Below are 16927 nucleotides of genomic sequence, written 5' to 3' on the forward strand. Positions count from 1 at the left end.
TGACTAAGACAAGATAATGTGTGCAACGTTTCTCAAATGTATTTGCTACTTTGGTTCAGATATTTTCTCTGAACAGTTTGTGGAACATTTAATAGAAGAGATTACACTAAATATTGTGGCATCCATACAATAACTTTTAATTATTACTCAGTTTTAAATTAAATCAGGCAAAACTGTTAGTAGGTAACTATACTGGTAGTGAGTGCCACAGGCTTTATTCAATTGAAGCCAGTTCATTTTCCATTTGAATTTTACAAAATTATATTAAAACTTGATGCATAGAAATGAGTTTCCTGATTTTACTTATCATTACATGTTGCTCCAATAACTGAAGAGTGAATCTTATGTCAAAAGTGAAAAAAAAAAAACAAAACAAACAAATAATTTTTTCTACACTGTCCGTAAGATTTATTGCCTTTGATCAGAAAAGGAAGAAGATCTACATTTAATTTTACTTATCTTTAATTCATGAATTCAGCCAATTCAACGTTAACCATTATATTACAATTAGTTCAATAGAAGTTGTATGTACAATGATGAAAGGAGAGACTGTTCTCATGGAACTTTGGGCCAGGGAAAACACAGGACTGTCTTCTTTTTTTTTTTTTTTTTCCAGGACTGTCTTCTTAGACAAGGCCAGGATTGAGATAATACCTGAAGAACAAGTAGTCAGATGAGAGATAGAGAACTTTCAGGCCATTACATCTAGGGGACTACAAATAGCTGTGCTCTTCTGAAAGGAACAGTGTGAGGAAAAGAATGCCTCCTGGACATTCTTAGCACATGGTTCCTATTGTTTGCTGTGGCTTTAGCCTCTTTCAAATACAGCGTCTTAACTTGATCTCATCATGATCTCGTGATTTCTTTTTTACAAAGGGTAAGAATGCTTACTGGATTGATTCTTCAGTACAGTAATGACTCTCTGAGAAGACTACCTAATGTATATACTCACAATATTATAGAGGGGAGCTATGTGAGGGGATGAACAACACCTTTATTTTTGTGATACTAAATATGAAGAAAAATGGAACACAACATTTGGAAGAGAGAAAATTAGAAGACATAGTAAAAGTAGAAGGATAGGAGAGATAATATGTTTTTAGAAAAGTTCAATATGTTATGTATTTCACCACATGCCATAAAAAGTATGAACTCTTAATACTCAGTGAAAATTGGGAAACACATCTTTGCCGTACTCTGAGTACTACCTTGGGTAAAAATAAAGATACATCAATAGAATTATTAAGTATAAAACATTTCTTCAGTTTGAAAGCAAAAGATAAAAGCAAGTACTGAAATCAAAGTAATGCCACAACTCACAGAGCAAGTGCATATCCTTCCCATCTGGAAATCTTTCTTGTCATTTCTTTATCGCACTTGCGTAAGATTTTCTCTTTTCTCTAACACAAGCAATGCTCCATTGAAGTTTTCCAAACCTAGATAAGGAGGAAAAAAGGATTCAAACAATTTTGAAAACAATTTACTGAACCAAGTGGCAAGGTTTTCTGAACTTCTTGAAAGGTGTATCACTGAAATTTAATTTCATCCCCTCATCAGAAGGATGATCTGAAACTTTCAAAAGAAAAAGAAAAAAGAAGGCATTAAAAGAATTGTGTTTCTGAAAAGCTCTATGACTGTGAACAGGAATAGGATGGAAATAATTGCTAACTTATACAGCTATTTCTATGAGCCAAATAGTGTTCTCGGTACTGCATATATTCAATGCTTTAATCTTCCAAATGACTCTAAGAGAGAGATTCTATTATTGTCCTCACTTTAACAATAATGTATTCAGACACAGCAGTGCTCCAGGTGTCATAGCCAGTAAGTGACACAGAACAATTTAAATCTCTGGATTCAGCCTCCAGAATCTACAATCTTAATACTGATGCTAAACATATTATAAACACTAAATGATACTATTTTTGTATGTTGAATACATTTTATAAAATTGGATACTTATTATTTCTCTCAAGAAAGAACTTAAGTGTGTAAAGATAATTTCTTAGCCAAAACATTTCAGTCATCTAAGTTGTCATAACTCATATTCAAGGCCATGCCTGAAAGTATTAGTCAATTAGCTGGTTATTATAATGACTCTATAAGAAGTAGATCAGGAGATCCCTGGGTGGCTCAGTGGTTTAGCGTCGCCTTTGGCCCAGGGCTTTATCCTGGAGACCCAGGATCGAGTCCCACATCGGGCTCCCTGCATGGAGCCTGCTTCTCCCTCTGCCTGTGTCTCTGCCTCTCTCTGTGTGTCTCTCATGAATAAATAAATAAATAAATAAATAAATAAATAAATAAATAAATCTTAAAAAAAAAGAAGTAGATCAAGCTGCATTTTTATTCTTTACGATGGATAGACGAATGTATCTATATGGATTTATTCATTCTAAACCTCATATTTAAATCCTAACTGTAATCCAAGATTAAAATAAATAGTACATAAAGCAGAGAAAAATTAAAATCAATGTTCAAAACGTAAAATGAAATCAATATCAAGTTAATGCATAATATGCAAGCCATAAAAATCCTATGTACTTGTGAGCCTATAAATGTTGTTTCAAGATTCCCATCTGTCTACACACACGCATGGAAATAGTAAAGTTGTCAGAAGAATCATTGGTAGCACAGAAAAAAGAAATGCTTCTCCTCTGGATTCTTACAGAGTTGTAACTATGGTCCGAGTACTCAAGGAATATAGTAACTAGCACTTCCTTTATTAAATAACAGAGTCCATGTAGTATTGTTATTGTTTTCTAATGCCCTTTGTTGTAAACAGACAAAACTATTCCAAAACAGAAAGATGCAATAAAAATAATTTCTATATGCTACCAGAATAATAGAGTCCAGGCACATTATTTAGTGATGTTATATACTAAAAAATGTATTTCCATAAAAGGACAGCTTTGTAGAAGTGAACCACATCTACCTTAATTTCTTTTAACAGAAAAACAGGCTATCTCTGTATATTTTTCCACGGATTCATAATTAACAAGTGTTAAAATTGGCAAAAATATTTTTAACTTAATGAAACGGGAACAATCTTAAAGTCTACAAAAAAGTGCAACTCTTTGAAATGTTCAATGCTGAATATTTTGAAACTATTTTATGAATTTTATGCTTTTATACTTACATCTTAAAGTACCAGCTAATGACTGACTCAACTGAGATATCATATGTAACTCTGATAAATTCTATCATTACTGTCTTCATCCCCTCATCTTTCACCTCCATAACTCAGCACTAAAAGTAAATGATTTATTGTTGATATGGTACACTATGAAAATGCTAAAAATACATGTTAAATAAATACAGAATGGTTAATACAGAAATGGTTAGAATACAACTTTGTAAGGGATTTGAAATAACATTTGATGGAGCTAGAAAAATCACTGTTTACAAAAAGACTATGACACTCACACATTTCTTTCTCCTCTAGATAGAAACTATGGCACTCCATCTTATAAGTAAGAATTTATTATTTACAGGAAAGAACACTGTAATAAAAATACTCCTTTTTTCCTGGTGAACTTGTAAAACTAATGAAAGTTGTTTATCATTTTCTCATGCATAAATATCAAAGCTAATGCCTGAAAATAAAATTTGTAAAAGCAATATTTTAAATTATATTGGTAACTCCAAAGTTCCCTCAACATTTTTAGAAAAATCTAAATGGATGTTTACTTACTTTTAACTGTGCTTACAACTCCTCATTTTTTCATGCCTTTCCAATGTTTTGCATTTCTTAAGAAAATCTAAATCAAAAGGAAAGATATACCTTTAAAATGGATTTGCTCAAAATAGTCTAGTTTTCTTTTGATTTTTGAAAATGCCATCAGCCCTTTGAAGTTTAGAAATTAATCTCTACCAGTTATGAGCATATAGTCACCTGTTGATTATTTATTCTGATTAATCAATTTACTTTATCTAATTATGATCTATCTAAAAGCCTCTAGCCTTATGTATTTCCACTTAAAATTAATTATTACTTTATCCCTATCTGAAGTAGGCATAGGTCGAGCCAAACTGTATTTGCCTCCAAAATAGAAAAAATTTACTATTTCTAAATGTAACTTTAATGGGTTTGCATTCATATGTATGTACTGACTACTAAATTAGGTAAATAATACCATAAAAGTTGCCCTGAGTAATAAGGAGAGTGTTTATATACAATGGATACCCTTTCTGTTATGCAGATGGAAAATGATTCTGTTCTCATTTGTTATTTACTAAATCTTTAAGAAACTGTGTATTTTTCACATTTATTTAGGAGGTTTTCAAAAGACCAGTCAGTGAATAGAGTAAAAACTGCTGCTGAAAATGAATTAGCACCATCCCTGAAAGAGTCAGACCTCACATAGGTGCCAAATGAAAGGCGTGATGACCCTCATAAACACCTTGTGTGAGTTAATAAGAGTGAAGGTTCATTTCTGTAATGACTCCACATTTGCATCTGTTGCATACCACTTGGGGTGCCCCATAATATAGGCTGTTCATGGTACAGGTTGGCAAGTCAACTATGAATCAGCCAGGCTGTGATACTCATCACTTTGGTAATAAAAATGACCATGCAGACTCTGCATCTGGCCCACTGCCCAAGTAACAGCCATTACATTGGCTTAACAACCACACAGCCTTTGAAGCACACCATCTGCTAGTCAGCTTTGTTACTACTTCCTCCTCCTTGTTAGTACATAAACATTAATATACCACCAAGTATATACTTCCAGAAGACCCACCAAGGACAAGGTGAAAAAGCAGATTCTCTCATTGATTTCTACTTCTGTTACCAATACCCTCTGAGCCAAAGGAATAAAATAACATGGGACAAGTTTGATTATGCAGAATAGAAAAGACAAACGATAAAAATGTGGGAAGAAATGTATTTCTGAAGGCTCTACTAACCTTAAAAATAGAGATTGAAGCCTAGAAATCCAGTGGTCTTATTCTTCAAACACATCTGCAGACTCAAAGCATGAAGATGAAGAGAAAAGCTCCATTTATTAGATATTGCTATACCAGGAAAGTTCTCCTTTTAACCATTGCCAAAGCCCAAAGTATTTTATTTCACATTAAGGGGGGGTGGGGGGGAAGGCATGCATGTGATTTTTCCCTCCATGTTTCCAATTATAAGAGGAATGTATGGAAGACTATTTAACAAAAGAAGAAAATTTAAGTCAATGGAAACAAATAAACATATAACCGACATTTACATATTCATAAAAGGACTAAGTCATAGAATATCAATATGTGTCTGATAATGTAAAATGCTTTTAGAATTGAAAGCAAACTGCCTAGCTCCGTCTTTGGTTTGACAAATACTACTTTTTACTCTGAAAGACACTAAAGTGATGAAATGAGAAAAATGCAAAAAAGAAAAAGTTGATAGCTTTCATCTCTGTGTAAGAGAAACTATGTCAACTCAACAAATGTGAAACTGAAGATGGTGCGAGGGACGGATATCCAGAAGTGGATGAAATGGAGAAAGTTGTGGATGGAAATAATCATAATCAATAATGCTCTGGTACATATTTCTTGAGAGCCTGATACAGAAAGGGACCCATTAACCATTAGGCAGATTGAATGATCCCTCTCAAGTTCTTACACTTTCTTATTCAGAGACCTCATTTTATTTTATTTATTTTTATTTTTTTTAATTTATTTTTTATTGGTGTTCAATTTACTAACATACAGAATAACCCCCAGTGCTCATTTGATTTTATAACTTTAACTTCTATACCTGATGATGCTCATATCTGTAAGCTCAGCTCTGTTCTCCCATTCAAGCTCAAACTATTATTTTTAATTATCTCCTAGACTCTTTTACTCACATAGCTTCCTGCTATGTTGTTTCCTTTTTTTTTTTCTGAGTAAGGAAGACTTGCAAATTTTCTTTGAAATCTCTTTCTCCTGTCCTGTTATTTAAAATTTTAATGCCACTAGTGCTGTACTCTACTTTTTCAAGCCTCAATTCCTAAAAAAAATCAATTTGATAGCCCTCAAACCCTAAATTCTCTCTACCTTTATTCAGTGTTCTTTCAGACTAAATTACCTCAAATATTGTTTCCTGATTTGCAGGCTTTAGGAAAAGCAAATTTCCAACCATACTAAATGCATTTTTTCTTTGCTTGGCTTCATTTAAGTTTTAGGTGGTATTTATTGAGGGCAGACACTGAGCTAAGTACTTGATGATGATTGTCTCATTTACCATCCAGAATGTGGTAAGTATTGTAATATTTCTATTTTAATAATATGGAAACTGAGTTTTACAGGGTAAATAACTTATCCTATAGCTAGTCAATCATATAGCTAGTAAGAGTAAGGTAAGAATTTAACCCTGTACAAGAAAGAAGTAATTATGTGATGGGAAGAGGTATTAGTTAATGCTACAGGGGTTATCATATATATGTATATATATATATATATATATATATATATATATATATACATACACATCAGATCAACATGTATACCTTAAATAACATTATATGGCAATTATATTTCAATTTTAAAAATTAAAAAACAAATATCCAAAAAAGTCCCTATCAATCAGACTTCAAAGTTGATGCTCTTTAATAACTCTATGATATTGCTTCCACATTTCTTAGTTTTACTTCTTCCTAATGTCAACACATTATCCTTTCATTTAGAGTCTCTCTCTCCCTCTCTCTCCCCTCTCTCTCTCTACACACACACACACATACACACACACACAAACATTTCTTTATACCATTTTCCTTACATAGAACACCTTCTTTACCCTTCAGTTCTCTGTTTATTTATTTATTTATTTATTATATTTTTTAATTTTTTTTTTCAGTTCTCTGTTTAAACATGATGTGACAAAGTTCAAGTCATTTGCAAGTTACCTTTCATGGAGCCATTCATAAATATTTTTCATTATTAATTTCCCGATGCTTTTTAACTCTTAAGGAACCCAAGGTTTATCATGGAAATTTTTATACAGTTTGCTTGTATCATTCATTACTTTTTCTTACATTCTTATCTGTACAACTCATTTAGATCTTCTTCAAGGCAAAAACTTGTAGTTCTCTATAATTAACTATATAAATGTAAGCTATCATTATTTCTGTTATTAAACCTCTGTATACTTTGCTCATACTAGCATACTGACATATAATGGGTACTCATGGGATTCGTGTTAACATATTAATGGCAGAGTTGGAACTGAAATATAGATTTTAGATATCCCAATTCAGTTCAGATTTCCCAAAACAGAATGAAACTATTACTTAAAACCAACTGTAAGTCTTTGGAACCAGAATCCTGGTAAAGGGAAGCTTTGTATCCTCTAGAATTTGAAGGACAGAACATTCAGTCCTGTTTAAATGCAAAAAGGAACAGCTGGATTTGTTATAAATAGCAATGAAATAATTCAAAATGTCTATCCACTGAAAAAAATTAATATTGCTGTTCAGTGGATAAAGTGACTTGTATTCACAGGAAAATGATGAAGATATAAACACTTACTAAAATTACTCAATTTCAAACTTCTCCAAAAAATAAATAAAACATAATTACAAAGACAATACTGAGTGAAAAAAAAAGAAAAAGAGGATATTTTGGTTTAAACTAAGAAGTTTAGAGTTGTCAGAAATATAATAGTAGGGAAACTTTACCAACACTTGGTGATTAGCCATCAGACATGTAATAAGACAGATTCCTGTCTGAGAAGGAGCACAAATTAATAAATTCTAAGCCCATTCCCAGATGCTTTATTTTTGACTCTAGATTTATGCTCTTGGGTGTCTGAAAATGTACATGGTAAAACCAGGGTTGTAACTAAGCAGAGATTCTCAACCCTGGCTACATGTTAGATTGTCTTAGAGAATTTTTTGAAATATCAATGCATAAGCACAATGATAAACTAATTAAATCAGAATCTCTAAGGATAGAGTCTGGTGATCATATTATTTTAAATGCTGCCCAGGTGTCTCCAGTCTGCATCTAGGATTAGGACAAGTCCATAGACGTTGCCTGGGATTTAAGAGGTTGACAATTACTAATTGGTTGTATAAATCATGTAGAAACTGTCAAATAGTTCCAATAACAAATCTGAACTTGATCAGAGCCATATCATAACAATGAACATAGGTGAATATAAATTAGATAATATAAGTAAAAGTAAAAAAGATTGTGTTTTAGTTCTCACTTTTCTATAAACATTTTGTGGGGCTCTGGTCAATAAGTTCACTTATTATTTCTGAGCCTCATTTATTAGTTTATTCACACTTATAACACAGTAGACTGGCCAATGGAACTGAAATTTTCCTTAAATAGCCTTACAGCTGCTAAATATTGCATCAAAAATGTCTCATTTATGTATCTCTAACACAGAATCTGTTAATGTCAAATTTTCCAGTTTCTGGGAAATACTGGGTATTATCAATCATAAATATGGCCAGAGCCACAGACACACATTCCAGGATTACAATAACATTAAACCAGAATACAGTATCAGAAAGTAGAGGTAGAGATAAAAATTATTGACTGTGAACAAATTTCTACCTTTATGCATGTTTTATAAGCAGCTCAGAGATTGCCATTCTTAATACATTAAACTCAAATGAGGGTATTAGAAGCCCAATTTGATAAAAATTAAAATTTAAAAGGTAAAAAAATTTAAAAGAATATCTGTTGCAAGTGACTAAAACACGCATACAAATACATAATAAATAATATTAAGTGACTTTAGTAATAAAGATTAAACTGAAAATATTTGAAGTTCTGGCCTAAATCTGTAATATTTTAAACTGCAAAGTGAAAGCAAATTAATAAAGCTTTGCAATGACCTAAAAAATAGAGATAGACACTAGCTGGTGTGAATTCACAAAACAAAATGTCAGCTTTTAAATGATTTACAATTGTATAGAAACTCTTTGTTTAGCAAACTTTTTAAACAGGTATGATGTGATCTAGCTAAAGTATAAAATGTACTTCTCAGTGCTATTGAGAAAACTGTCATATCCAAAACAAGAAAAGAACTGTTAAATTAGGCTAAATCCCATATTAATATATAACATTCGATTTCCAAAGCAGCCTTAGTGAATATCCAAAAGCTTGAATCTTCTTCTTTTACCCATCGATGGACAACATAATTTTCTGTATGAGATTTGCTTTTGGATGAGCCAACTTAAAGGTTGTAGCTCATCTTCCTGATCAGAAGCGACAAGAGGGATTCATACTCTGTTCCTGGGAATGTATTAGAAAAGTAGACTCTATGTCTTTGTGGCAAAGAGTCACAAAGCAAAACCCTAAAACCATGCTTTGTCAATAATTTGGAAAAGAATGTTGGGGATTCATCTTCAATTAATTCAATCAAAGATTTCAATCAAGAGCAGCACTGAATTCATAATTATTTAGTTTTACTTATTGGACTAACTTCAAAACACACAAGGCATTCTCATGAGGAGGTCTGGCTTTATTAGTAGTAAGTTATAGTTTATTTTATCCACTGTATCAGATGAGCTGTCTTATTTAACCAATGGCAGTTGAGTGAATGAGTAAATTTACTTTGGCAATTTTATCCAGTTAAAAAAATTGATTCAAATTGATGTCTTGTTTTGTTTTGTTTTGCTGAGAGCCAGTGTTCCTTTTGTATGACTCCCAGATTTTACTGATTAGCAACAAATTCACAATAAAAGGTTATCTTATTTTCTTAACTGTCTTATCACTTGTTCCAAGATCATTTTAGTGTTGTTTGTAGAACACCCTGGAGAGTTTCTGATTGATCCTCTAGTCCATTTCTACCTTTGTAGGGTAAGGAAGGACAGAGAGTAGTAGAGATGTCAGCTTATTTTGTAATAAAAGCAAACATCATCCATCTCTTTCACTGCAATAAGAATCTCAAAGTTACGATGAAGTTACCTAAAAAAGAAGCCATTCGACCTACTTTCTTGTTTGCTTGGTAAAAATATTTGGGAAAAAAGTTGATTTTTTATTAAAAATGAGTGAGGAGCAGCAAAAATAATTGAAGGAAAAGGAAACTACCCCCCAAAACCTTTTCAATAAAATTTAATGTAATTAAAAGATAATCTAGTTTGAGGTGGCTAACAGAGTGAACAAAAATAGACCTATACTGAAGCATATCACATAAAAGTTTGGGACATGAAAAAACAAGATAAGTTTCATTAAGTTTCAGAAATTAAGGAGGTAGAGTACATAATACTCATGCTTATGTGCAAAGGATCAACATTCAGAATGGCAAAATGGCTTCAGACTTCCATGAAGCTGTAAGATTCTAAAGTGAAGCTTCCAAATACTGAAGTAATATTATTTCAATCTTGAATTTCATTGTCAATCAAACTATAAATAAAATATAAAGATAGAATAAAAACATTTTTAGACAAGCAAAGTCTCAACAAAGTTAACTTTTCCAAGTACTCACCTGAAAGAAGGTATTGGTGAACTTACTCTCAAAGTGAATTGTATAGCCAAAGTCACAAGGATGTGACCAACTTAGTAGGAACTTCAACATATAAAGCACATAATGAAAATATGATGATGGCATATAAGGGACATTCTAGGATAACAAGTATGAACCAGGTGATAGGAGAATTGTTTTCTGCTGGTCTCAGTCTATGGATTGTGATGCTCTTAGCTAGAAATACCAGCTGTACCCACCAGTAGACCACAGATATTTTTCCTTTCTGATCCAATGTTGTGGCTGGACCAGTCCTTGTGGTTCCTGTTGTGATTGGAGGATGCACCTCAACAACAATCATCAAGGGACTAAAAAAAAAAAAAAAAAAAAAAAAAGAAAGAAAGAAAGAAAGAAAGAAAGAAAGAAAGAAAATAAAAGAAAACCCTTATTAGTTACAAAGCCTGGAGGGTACACAGCACTAGGGCCCACACAGCAAGGTTTTAGGGAGAGGGAGAGATGGAGAGAAGGAGAGAAGATAGGAAGAAAAAATAACAAGAGAAAGAACATGTGGACCTGGGTTCTACTTTCATTGGAGAGTTAGGATAGGGTGATTAGGGTTTCATGGGTTCATTCTTTAGTGGTGAATTTAAAACATAAGAGGGAAAATTAGGGCAGCCCCGGTGGCGCAGCGGTTTAGCGCCGCCTGCAGCCTGGGGTGTGATCCTGGAGACCCAGGATCGAGTCCCATGTCGGGCTCCCTGCATGGAGCCTGCTTCTCCCTCTGTCTGTGTCTCTGCCTCTCTCTTCGCTCTCTCTGAATGAATAAATAAATAAATCTTTAAAAAAAAGAAAAGAAAATTAAAACTCAGGATAGAGAAAACAAGCTATGGAAATTGTTTAAGTCAACCAGAAATCTCTAAAACAAAGGAAACTCCAGGGGTAGAGTGGCCGCTTTCTCTAGATGTATACGTGTTTTTGGAGAGAGCTGCCTTTGAAGTGAAGCCCTCAGCAATCTAAAGCTTACTGTCAGGACTTGCATTGTAATAAAAAAAAAAAAAAAAAAAAGGCCCACTCTCATGTTCTTAAACAGCAGAGGATGCAAAGAAGATGGCAAAATATTGGGCACATGTGATAGGGAAGGTATGAAATAATTCAATTATATTAGTATATAAAAGAAACTAAAAATGAAAATGATAAGAGCCATCCAAGTGAATCTTTTAATTATACAATTGGAATGATTTATTATAAAATTGTGTGTGGTCATAAGAGAAGTGCATTTATTGTTCAAATGAGAATTTCAGGGAAATTAGGAGTGCCTGGATGGCTCAGTTAGTTAAGCATCTGACTCTTGATCTCAGCTCGGTCTTGAGTTCAAGTTTCACATTTGGCTCCATGCTAGGTGTGGAGCCTACTTTAAAAAGGGAGAGAGAAAGGGAGAAAGAGAGAGAGAGAGAAGAATATCAAGGAATTTGAGTTTTGAATTGATCAGCAAAGTATCATATTATCACATCACCATTATTGGTCATTGTTTCCCCACATAAAACTAATCGATAATTACAAACAGATGTTTGCTTTCTTTGTCCTGTTTCAGTCAAACATACATTTTCCTTTGTCTACAGATGCATCTTCTTTACTTTCTATTAAATTTTTATCTCCTTCCCATTAATCTTCCACATCTGGTGCTTGACTAAACTGTCTAAGAACATAAATAAACTCACCGATACTAAGTTTAATAGACAGTTTTTTAAAAAAGATTTATTTATTTTAGGGAGAGAAAGTGAGGGGGAAGGGCAAAAAGAGAGGCAGAGAGAGAATCTCAATCGGACTCCACCTGAGTGTGGAGCCCAACCTCGGGCTCAATCTCAGGACCTTCAAATCATGACCTGAGCTGATATCAAGTCAGTTGCCCAACCAACTGAGCCACCCAGATGTCCCCTGACACTTTTTAAACCCCACCTGACCTGATATTTCAGAAATAAGTGGCTGACAATTTACCACATATTCTCTTACTGATACATCCTCTGTCTTTCTTAGTCTATGTGGAATTGAATTGAGAAACAGTTCTACGGACAGAATTTTTATTTAGTGACCAAACAGGAGACAAGTCCTTTTCTATGGACTTAGAGAAAGGAGAATGTAAACCTAGGGAATGGATCAAATAATAAAGGGCAAAAGTTTAATAAGAACTTTGTGAAAGGATTTAAATCTAGTATGGAACCAGAGGATATGAAATGGAGAATCTCATGCATGTGGTTTCAAAATAAAGTAACTTAAGAACTGAAAGACTAATTTTTCATAAATATCTGATTTACAGAAGAATGAGACTTATCCCCTTGGCAGTAGACATTCATCAAGAATCTCTCCACATCTCTCCTCAATCCTTCTCCAAAGAACTTATTGCTTGGGCTCTCATTCTTGCCCATTTCTCCTGGAGCATTCTATCTCTCAGCAAATGTTAATTCCTTAGAATTTCTTTAACAATCCCTTAGACCAAAGCCAAAAAATCAATATTGACACCTGCCTTCTTCCTACCCTAAATCCAATCAATTGCTAAGGGCTTATCAATTCTTCCTCTATTTGTATATACAGTTAGTTCTCTGTATCTCTACTGTTGTCCAGATCACCATTGTCTTTTATAACTGTACTTCATTCCTACAATTTTGACCCTATTCCTATCTCATATATTTTCACAGAGAGGACAGAATTATTTCAAAAATGAAAATCAGATATATTACTCCTTTGTTTGAAAGCTGTCAATCTCTTTTCATTTTCCTTAGAATGTAGACCCAAATCTTTACTTGGATCTATACCATGATTCCAATCAATTCTTTGCCTACCTGAGAGATGCTGGCAGGCCATCACATTCCATCTGCAAGTTTCTTCCTGGCCTAGTCATATTTAATCATATCCCATGACTTTCTCTTTAATATCATAATTTGTAAATTTCCAATATTTTCACAAAGATTGAGCTTATTGGGGCTTAAAACATGCTTTCAAATGAATGAATGACATTTATATAACAACTCCTTCCTGCTTATTATAGCAAATGAAAATGGACAGGAAATAATTACTATGCTTGATTGTTATCCATTTGTACTTGGAGATGGTTACTTTTATGTGTCAACTTGACTGAGCCAACTGGTGCCCAGATATTTGGTCAAATAGTATTCTGGGTGTTTCTGTAAAAGTGTTTTTGAATCAGATTAACATTTAAATTGGTAGACTGAGTAAAGCAGATTTTTCTCTACTCTTTACAATGAGACCCGATTGGATAAGCTTTATCCAATGCATTGGAAGCCTGAACAGGACAAAAAGTCTGACCTTCCTTTGAATAAGAGAGAATTCTTTCTGTCTGATTGCCTTCAAATGAATATATTGGCTTTTTATCCACCTTAATCTCAAACTAAGACAATAGTTCTTAGGTCTTGAGCTTGCAAGCCTTCTAATGGGAACTACACGATTGGCTTTCCTGGGTCTCAGGCCTTTGGATCTGGACTGGAACTAAACCATTGGCTCTCTTGGGTCTCTACTTGCTGACAGATCTTGGAATACCTCTATAATCACATGAGCCAATTCTTTGTAATAAATCAGTAGATAGATAGGTAGAGAGAGGGAGAGGGAGATTGAGAGAAAGACAGGGACAGACAGAGACACAGAAAGAGAGAGATCTCCCTATTGGTTCTGTTTCTCTGGAGAATCCTAATACAGAGGCATTGTAAAAATATAGCTAAAGTGACTTTTGGATTAAATAGTGAAACTTAGTCATAACATTGTTTTAGGATCTGAGTGTTCTGAATTAGCGTAATCCATCCCCAAAATGCAGTTGTACTCTCTGCCATAGTATGCACAGTGCCTGGTATAATAGGCATCTGAACAAACGTAATCCAAGTAAATATTTAAAAAGGCTTACTCTATTAAATGCATAATATTTTCTGTGCATATTTAAGCTTAATTGTATAAATAAGTAGTTCTATGAATTATTTAATAGTTTACTCAAACAACTGTTCATCTATAAGAGAAAAAAATACATCCAAATAGAAAACATATACAAAAATCAATTCCAGGTCAATCATAGATTTAAAATAAAAAAGCAAAATTTTAAAAAAAAATTACCATAAAAATACTAAAATGCCTTTTTTACTACATAGATTACATTTCCTTAAGAAGATAAAAAAAATATCTGAAAGGAAAAGAAATAAATTTCCCCAAAATACATGTAAAAACACAAAGAATTTATACACAAAGGATTTTCTTCAATTCAAATATGATAAAATAACTGGTATCAGAATAACTTTCTTGGCAAAAATAATTATCAAAGAGACAAAATAAAAGAAAATCATCTGAAGGAATTGGAAAAATAAAGTATCAAAAAGACTACTATCTTTGAAAAAAGAGAAGCAGCACAGCTGGTGAAATCTGCTTAACCCTATCTTTTCTGAGGCCATTCCCAGGTTCTTCCTGCAGGAGTCTAGAACACAAGATGACTATGATCTCACTTGGAAGGGAAGACAGAAGTCAGAGACTTTGGGAGGCAAAGCAGATGAAAAGTGAAGGACACAGTAATGAACGTACTGCATAGGGGACTGTGGAAGGAAACCCCCAAATCTGCATACTAGCACATTGTAAGTCATTGTGTAATTCTTAACCAGTCATATCAATAAGAACTACCACTACATGCAACAAATGACTGAATCGCATAATCAGACACTTGAGTGCAGGAGGCTAGACACAGAGATTTCAGTTATGTGAAGTTCAAGGACAGAGAATGGTAATATATGGTGACACTATTTTGAACTTTATTTTTTAAAAATATTTTTTATTTATTCATGATAGACACAGAGAGAGAGGCAGAAACATAGGCAGAGGGAGAAGCAGGCTTCAGGCAGGGAGCCCGCTATGGGACTCGATTCCAGTTCCCAGGATCACACCCTGAGCCAAAGGCAGACGCTCAACTGCTGAGCCACCCAGGGGTCCCTATTTTGAACTTTAAATGAATGATATGGAATGGTATATATCAAAAGTACTTAGGGGGAAAATGTATAAAGAAAACAAAGCAAATTGCTAAAAGAAGATATCTATTATGGCAGCATTCAGTTAAAAATCTCAAAAGGACACTTTATTGAGGTTATGAATACATACACATGAAATTTGAAGTTAATATTTGACAAAGTTTGGTAGAAGATACATTATATTATTCTATACACTGAAAAAATATATATATATTAACAATAAGGTCTGTGTGCTTGTCTTTAAACACTCTTATCCTAAAAATTATGTTTCAGTTGAAAAGTTGCTGCAATGGACACATAACCTCTGGTCAAAAGAACTGTGTGCTTTTGACAGGATTATTACTTTAAAAATAAATTTGTCAGAAGAATGGTTTATTATGTGTGGTTTAGATTTATTAAAAAAATATATCATCTGAAAAAGTTTGTCTTATAGGTTAAGACATCATTCATATTCTATTTCATACTAGAAATATGCTAATGAAAATTCTTAAGTATTTATAATTTAAGAATGTATATACCTTTCTAATAAAAAAGTAGTTTTTTCTATGACATAATCACTTCCTCAAGAAGTATACAGTTTAATAAGAAAAAGAGAATAATTTTGGCACCAGAGCTCCTTGTACTTCCAAATTTGAATTTCCCAATTGACCCGAGAAAAGAATCAAATACTTTACCATATAAAAATATGTGGGCACTTAGAAAGTTTTTGTGCTTTTCATCTATTTTGGGCCCAAACTCAATGATAGTATGTCAGTATGTCAGATGTAGTATATATCACTGTTTGTATTTTCATTGTTTACTATTTGACATACATTTAAGCCTCAACGGAGAACTTTTCTCCAAAGGAACATACATATTTTTTTAAAAATAAAAAACTTAAATTATTTAATACATATATTTATATGCCCTTAACTTGGTTACCTTGAACAAGTCCATCCAGGAACCAAAAAAGTAAAATCCACAATGTCTGACATTTAATGAATTATCAGGCACATAAAAAGTAGGCATAAGGTTCTTAATGAGGAGTAAAAAACAATCAATGAAAACAGAGTCAGAAACAATGTATATATAGTACGCCTAGAAGATAATGAAGCTAAAAAAAGCTATTGTAAATCTACTCCATATGATCAAGAAGGTAGAAGAAAAAATTAGGATAATAAGGAAGGACATGAAAGATAAGTTTCTTAAAAGACTCAACTGAACAACTAATGATAAAAAATAAAATATCTAAAGTAAAAATATTTGAGATGAGATTAACAGAAAATTGGACACCGCCAATGAAAACATTAATCACTTTAAAGTAGAGGACTTCCTAAAGCTGTCCTTCCCACATGAACACCCATAAGCCTTCCTATGGCTCTCAATGCTTAAAAACTAACCACTATTCTCATGATAGCCTCAAAAACCTGCATGGTGCATTCCTCACCTATTTCTAAATCTCACCATGCATCATGGTCTCAGTCTCAGCAGGTTTTAGCTGCCTTGCCCTTTTTCTTTATGGCCTATAACTGAATGTCAATTGTACATGATG

At 33.2% G+C, this 16927-nt stretch overlaps 1 long non-coding RNA gene across 1 annotated transcript in view; it reads right to left on the reverse strand.

Annotated features, from left to right (window-relative positions):
* Positions 1–592: 592 nt before the first annotated feature.
* LOC112654680 (uncharacterized) overlaps positions 593–16927 on the reverse strand; it is a 33437-nt gene continuing 17102 nt past the window's right edge. Inside the window, exons 2-4 of the long non-coding RNA XR_003133234.3 lie at positions 3692–3758; positions 1321–1436; positions 593–654 (exon numbers count right to left, since the gene is read on the reverse strand). This is a non-coding gene — a long non-coding RNA (uncharacterized LOC112654680). The remainder of the gene's footprint in view (positions 655–1320; positions 1437–3691; positions 3759–16927) is intronic.

This window comes from Canis lupus, chromosome 15 (assembly GCF_003254725.2).
Source record: "Canis lupus dingo isolate Sandy chromosome 15, ASM325472v2, whole genome shotgun sequence".
NCBI lineage: Eukaryota > Metazoa > Chordata > Mammalia > Carnivora > Canidae > Canis > Canis lupus.